The following is a 7,484-nucleotide window of genomic DNA, read 5'->3' as shown; positions in this document are numbered from 1 at the left end:
TACACAGTTATAGTTCTTCCAGTTTCCAAAGTAGGGTTGTAAAAAGATGTACCTGCTGTAGATATCAAATATCTAGTACAGCTGAACTAGTACTTACACTGCATCTAGATGATCTATGTTAAGAAAAAGTAAAGATGTTGGTTTGTTTCAGGTATTTTAGATAGTATTCAAAAAATGGGGTTTTTCGTTGGTAGTTTTTCTGGTTTCCGGTTTGACAAAAAACTTTATTTCTCAGAATCAAAGGGGAAATAATTCATATCAATCATATTGTTGACTTATCAAGAACACTTTTATGTTTTTGTGTTGAGAAATGTCAAAGATATCATTAAAAGAAAACCTTAACATGGTGACAGTGAGGAAAATAATTTCGGGCAGGTCCTCCAGATCGCAAAGCTTCAAATTCTGGATTTCAAATTCAATTCATCCTTGGGGCACTCTAAAATCTATGTTTTTTATTGAAAGAACAGCATCAAACAGCTACATAAAATAACACAAATAACGTAAAAGCTCAGATAACTATACAACGCAAAGACAATTATTCAAACAACATGCAACTTCATTGTTTCAGTGATAGCGGCATCCATTCACATCCACTGACAAACTAAACATCATATGCATTCAATGAATGAAGATTATAAAAATAAAATGCACATTCCTCGCTAGAAATGTTATCAAAACACATTTTAATGATGAAACTTTCTTAAAATATTGCATTTTCCACTGAGAATTAAAGGAATGTCAGCCAGTTTGTTTGTTTTCACAAAGAAATGTCTGATAACATCACATGGCACAGGCCTTCTGCACCTCCTGGGCTCCACCAACATTGGTTCACAATAAATGGGTGATAACAGCCTCCTGAACCTACTAGTAGGTTTAGTAGGCCCCTACTAGCCCATATGTTTGATACAGATGTGTAATGATATTCAATAGGCTGATAACAGTCAAATTGGGTGGTTAGAAGTAATCTCAAGATTTGAAATTTGATTTATTTCAATTTTGAAGAATTTAACTGATCAGTGTCCAAGTTTACGAAACTTTTCATGATGCAGAAAGCACCACAGACGAAGGACTAAAACAAACATTTGATATACTACACAGACAAGACAAGATGTTTGTTGAACATAATAAGGGTTTAGAGTAAAAACCGTTTCCTGTCATAATATGTACAGAGTCTGATGAAATCCATCAACAGAACCCAACAAAGCAATTACTTCCACTGATATGGCAAACATATCTGTTGTGTGCCACTAGTCAAGTACTAATTGATGGAGAAACACATATAAATGTATGCACACACATTCACACAGTGTCTCTGGAGTGCGAAGATGAGCGCGTCATTAGGGGAGGCTCACATGCATTTCAGAGGAGTACCACTAATCCGGCATGAAATTCAATTTAAAACTTGGAGCGCGTCTCTTTCCCCTGCTTTGATACAGTGCCAGATACCAACAGAACACGGAGAGCCACGGCTACTGAGCGACTAGCGCGTGTTGGTGTGTCGGCGGTTGTAAACACTCAAGTACTTCAAGTAAACAAACACATGAAAAATATGTTGTGCTGTGGCAACTTGGTTTATTTTCTGTTTTGGTTGTACAGTATTACACAGAGGTCTGGAAATATTTCACAGCTGTTTTTATTATTTTTGCTCTGCTGCATTAAAAAAGATGCTAATCATTACCATTATAAGAGCAGACCGTAATAAATTAGGAAAATACTGCTCATGTTAAACAGAATGAACCTTTCTGAAACTCACCCTGGAGAAAACCTTGGCTACCTTTGTACTCTGAAAGGCATCGGATCATCACTTAACAATAACAAGCACATTGAAGCTACACTTTTCATGGTTGCCAAGGCGTTACTTTGCAAGATAAAATTGCTGTTTGAAAAAAAACAATGGGTGAAAAATGACCTGTCAGTCAGCAGCCCCCTCCAACAATACCGCTGCTGGCCCCGCCACTCTTTATGCTCAGGCAGAGTACGGGGCCCCCTTCTATCCCAGAGACTCAGGTTAAAGGTCAGCATGGACCTCTGGACATATCCTATGATAATACCCTGGGCTATGTCATGTGAGGTGGGAGGAGGGCGGGGGGATTTCTATACGAGACAGAGAGAAAAACAGACTGAATGATGAGAGAGAGATGAGAAGTAAAAAGCTTGCATTTAGGAAGGACTGGGAGGCACAGATCATGAGATCAGCATGCAGGTCATCTGTTTTGAAATCCATTTACACGATTCATGCCCTGGGTTGTCAGGTACATACCACTCCCTGCCGTCCCAGAAACCCTCCCCCCCCACCTCCCACCTCCCACCTCCATATCCCAACCCTTACAGTGTTTTCCTTCTCCACCGCAGCCCTTTCTGGCTTTCCATAATTAAAGAGGGTATTTTGACTGGGAGCTATACAAGAAAATGGCTGCCACATTTTATGGAAAGGGAGTATGATGGGCTACAGAGGATTTGTATCCCACAATGCTTGAACATGCAACAACCTCATCTTTATCTATATGAAACACTGCTCACACCTGGTCATTGACAGAACATGGTTGGTATTAGGGGTGGGCGATATGGCCCTAAAATAATATGACGATATTTCAGGGTATTTCTGCGATAATCATATTCTTGACTATACGACAAAATATTTGTTGCAGGATTTTTGGCTCTGCTTGTACTCAACTGAGTGTTTCTGCTTTAGATAGTGAAATAAGTTTGTTGTATTGCGCCCTTTTGTTGTTACAGTTTTCTTGCACTTCTTACATATTACTGTGGCTTATTGTACATCTAATCTTTTGTAACCAAACCACTTCCACACTACTGAAGTTTCCCCCCTTTTTGGAACTAACTTGTCCACCATTGAGCCGGTAGCACTGTTACTTTCACTTTTAGCCATTCTTGTTGTTGTTGCTGTGTGTGACAGTATAAGGATATTACGTCAACAAGTTGTAATATTGCCATTATCACAATATGATTTTTTTCTATCATATTAAAAGTTATACCGATATTATTGTGAATGATACAATATGGCACCCCCTAGTTGGTATCGGCTTTGAAGAGACATTTTCCAAGGAATACAGATACTATCCATGTTGAGGGGAAGAGATTTAAAAGGGTTACTCAGGTGACAAAAAACATATTTATCTCACTTACTTCTTGTGGTTTCTAGTCATACAGATATTAAGGGTGTAACAAAAAGCTATTAAATGTATCCGTTCATATCACAAAATATGTGTATTTGTATCTGTATTTGGATTCATACCAGCCAGGCCAATATAGGAAGCTGTTAAAATTTTTATAGATTGCTTCATTTATACATGTTTAAGTTTACCTGCCAACAAAATATACAAAACAGCATAATATTTTAACTATGTGACTTTAATTAATCAAATGAAAAAACATGATTTGTAATTGAATCCCACCTATTAAAGAAGAAAAAAAAAGTCTAAACTGAGTCTGTACAAAAGCTGTGTAACTGTTAATGGTGGAGGCAGAAATGAATAGTGTAAACAGAACAGTGAGGAGGTTTCAACAACAAGGAAATGTAAGTCAGAATTGTGATGTGCATATTGCATGATTTTTCTGGTGTGTATAATGGGGAGGCCCAGCTGAATGTGAAGTTGGACTCAAGTGTCTACAGCTCAAATGAGAGAGCTATTGAAAAATAAGAATGTGGTCATATTGCATAATTTAAAAAAATAGGAAAACAAATTTGCTAACAAATATGGGAAACGCTCTCTTGGTAATTTTGCAAGCAGTTTTGAGACAGTCCCTAACATCAGCACATCATCATACAGTCTGTTGTCAAGTCACCAAAGTGTCAGGCTCCATTGTCGGATAATGAGGTTTTTTACTGCATATTACTGAAAACATTTGGATGGTATCTGTATCTGTCTAGAGTGTATTATCTGTTCATATTTGAATAATTTATTTGTCTTAGTTTACATCCTTAGCAGATAGTAGCAACATTTCTTTCCAGAATCAATATTCTGATTACTCTGAATAATCTGCAGGACACATGGTGGTCAGTCTTCACTGAAACTACTCTCCAACACAAAATATACCTCATGAAAGCTATACAGCGAGGACACGGGGAAAGGGATGTAAAAAAATCTTTAATTATATGAACTCCACAAACAAAATTCCACTCATCTCCATCTGGGTGGTGACAGAAATGGACATATAAAACCACCAACTATCTGCATGACTAGATACCACTAAAAGTAAGAAAATGTGATTATTTGTAATGTCAGTGAACCCTTTGAGAAAACTGAGCCTCTTCTTATAATTCATTTTCATCCCCATCTAGGTAATTAGACAGGTTTTCTATGTTGGTCTCATATTACCAGCATAAAGATTGTGACAAATCCCTCATTGTATTCTTTCTCTTGGTCTGAATACCACCCCGTGTCTTCACTGCCTGGAGAGGTGATGGTGAACAATGGTCACACTAATAAATAAAAAAAGCAGGCTATCAACCGTCATTGCTCTCTATCATCACATGACCCACATGCTGGACAACATGTCACAGCTAGCGTGGCCTCATTTGCATAAGACAATCACCCCTTTCGGACGCAGGGCACAAATGTTGTCTAGACGACATGCATCAGACGGGTGAACCCCCAGACGCACACACACACACACACACACACACACATAGGATAGACACCATACTCTTTTCTTTAATTCCATGGGATAAAACAACCCTTCTTTGATTCAAAAGTAAGGAGATGAGTGAATTCCACAGAAACAATGCTGAGTGCCTCACCCAGGACCCACACGAACTGACTTCTTCGCCCAAGTAGGGGTCTGACAACATGACACTGACCAAAAGCTAAACACTCTGACAAAATGGATGTTAAACAGACCTCCTGAGAGGCCGTTTCTGACCAATAACGAAATTATGGCCTGAACTAAAAGCATAAATGACCTTTGGGGTTATTTGAACTGGACCACTCATGCAGACATGAAGAGAAAACTTATGTTATCTACCCAAACCAGAGTCATAAAATCCCAACTCACATTCTGAAAGACATTCATTGAGTCGTTCTGGTCAAATCTAATCATTATGTAAATCATGGAATGTTGTTTGTCATAAAAATGCATACATAATGATATAACTTTGACAACTATGCTATCATCTATTGAAGAGATATTAAATCTGATTTTATTACATTTTTACAACATGTGACAATACTGCCACCCATCGATTAGGATAGTAAAGTCTGTTAACACTAGAGAGAGAGTTGTTTGATGAACTGCATTCAAATTTTATGTTTAAGGTCACCTGAACTGTTAATCTTTCGTGCATTTATGCTAACTTAATAGACAACATATTTAATAGTTAAATTAGATAAGAAGTCCTATTGAAGTTACTGAAGTAATAAGAATGTATGTATATATGGTTGCTTTAACGTTATTTCATTCACTCTAGTATTAAACATTATATCCTTGACAGTCAAGTTAACCAGAAATGTTAATGTGGAAGGATTGACTTTTATGAAATGAATGTATAATGCTAACTGTTTTTTGGATTGGTTTTACAATACATCATTATTTACAATGTGACACAAAGTATTCAGACATAGTGACTCAGAAGTATAAATTTTGTGTTTAAAACTCAAAACTTCAGTGTAGAAAAGTAATTTCCCATCTCAAGCAAAAGTATCAGCCACACCTTGAGGTCCCAGCGGACAAAGAAAATAAATATTCATCAGAGCTTTGGCACGAAACATTTAAAACACACCCAAAACTCTGCCTGTCTTGTCCAAGCTTACAGTATAAAACAAATGTCAGAGGGATCTCTCTTTGAGCTGGTCTCCAAAAGACACATGAGTGAAGACACAATTGTTCCATTAAGACGTCTCTCTTCCTTTATTTCTTTTTTGACCAAGAATATGCATATATTAATCTTTTATCAAAACAAGTAATTTTGTTTTTGTTTTATTTGTAACATTAAGTCTTGTGTTTTCATGTATAGTATTACACCTTTGAAGTAACGCCGACCCACGTGAAGTCTTGCCCCAGCCTAGATAAACGTTGAGTGTAGCCAGATTCATCTTTATTTGGCATTACACTAAGATGACAAGAAGCCAGCGAGAGCCTGAATCCTCCATTGAAACTGAAACGTCGCTGTGAAGAAGACGGCGATGCCTGAGCTGGACTTCGGCCCGCTTGCTTGCTGATAGCAGTACGGCCAAAATGACCAGCTATCACGCCACCTGCGGCTAACTCCAGCTCAACCCAAAACAACACCGGAGTTACCAAGAGGACGTCTCTGCAGCGACAAATCGTCAACACAATAGGCATAAAATGGCTTTTGTGGTCAAAGATTGATGTCGAATAACGTTAAAATTAAGAAGATAATTTCTTTAGAGAAGTACATTAGCTTTCCCTTAGCACTCCCCAATACGTTAGCCTCGAGTCACACACTCAGAGCCACTATTTCTATGTTTTTTTAATTTATTTTATTTCTATTATCATTTAAGGGCCTTATTGTTCTTTTTGTTTATTATTCTGTGCTTTATCATGTACTCTTAAGATGTTTAGCTATAAATAAATGTCTTCATGTATCCTAAGAAGTCATTGTTGGTTTCTTTGAGCACAACAGACAGAGGTCACCGTTTTGAAAAGAACTTACAGTTATGAGACTGATTCATTGATCAGACTGAGAATTGAATAAAGGTTAGTGCTTCCTTCTGGCTCTAACAAATCATAACCTTAAAGGGAGGTGGTGCCCTGATCAAACTAGGATTTTATATTACTAAAAGAATTAACCCTACACACACACACACACATTCACACGCATGCACCCACCCACACAGACACATGCATAAACATCTATATCTGTATCTATGTGCATCCATTCATATACGCAGACATACTCACGTCACTTCAAACACCCCAGACAGTGCCTCCAGCCAGGGTAAGACTATAAATCAGCACCAGGTCTGCCTCGGCTTGATTCACATGCTGTGGTATTATGGTGCGGTGGATCAGGCCTGAGAAAGTATTAAATACATCACACACATGCAAATCCCCACTGATGGAATGACAGGACGGCCCAGCCAGTCATTTGGATATGTATATCACTCCTTAGTTTGGAGATTATACGATTATTATGGTCTATGTGCCATGGAGGGTCAAAAGGACAATTCCTTTGATATGAGATATGTGTTGATGTGACAACAATGAGTGTTGACAGTGCGTGCAATTATGTGTATATAGCTGTGTGTGCATGCATATGTGTGTTAAATATGTAGCAGTTATGTGTGTGTCGGTATGGTGTTTGTTTGATGTATGTATTAGTCCAGCTGTAATGAATGTGGCAGCAGCAGGATGTGTCTCTGGAGAGCTGATTATATCTGTTTGTCATCTGTGGTGAGGGTGATCCTGTGACACCAGGTACAACTACATAGCCTCTCTCTTCTGATGTGGGCACCGGAAATGTATGCATGTGTGTGTGTGTGTGTGTGTGTATGTGTTTGTGTGTG

This window comes from Thunnus maccoyii, chromosome 2 (genome assembly GCF_910596095.1).
Source record: "Thunnus maccoyii chromosome 2, fThuMac1.1, whole genome shotgun sequence".
Classification (NCBI taxonomy): domain Eukaryota; kingdom Metazoa; phylum Chordata; class Actinopteri; order Scombriformes; family Scombridae; genus Thunnus; species Thunnus maccoyii.
This window is presented reverse-complemented; position numbering follows the sequence as displayed.